We start from the raw sequence: 455 nt of genomic DNA, 5'->3' as shown, positions 1-455 counted from the left end.
CTATAAAAAAAAAAGATGAGGGTCCCTCAGATGAAAAAGTTATAAGACCACCAGTTTATCTTATTGTTACTGGACTCAATACGCTTAAAAGTGTGTACACTATACTGTAGCTCCCTTTTGATGGCTTTATTTGGCTCCACCTGAGTGAGCTGGGTGATGTGTGGAACGCACGCACGCGCACACACACACACACACACACACACACACACACACACACACACACACACACACACACACACACACACACACACACACACACACACACACACACACACACACACACACACACACACACACACCTCAGCCCTGGTTCATCCATCTCTATTTTCACCTCACCAATCCATCATCTCTCTCTCTCTCTCTCTCTCTCTCTCTCTCTCTCTCTCTCTCTCTCTCTCTCTCTCTCTCTCTCTCTCTCTCTCTCTCTCTCTCTCTCTAAATGAACAAACTGCTGC

This window comes from Gymnoscopelus microlampas (assembly GCF_963454915.1).
Source record: "Gymnoscopelus microlampas genome assembly, chromosome: 18".
NCBI lineage: Eukaryota > Metazoa > Chordata > Actinopteri > Myctophiformes > Myctophidae > Gymnoscopelus > Gymnoscopelus microlampas.
Note: the sequence above shows the minus strand (reverse complement) of the source record.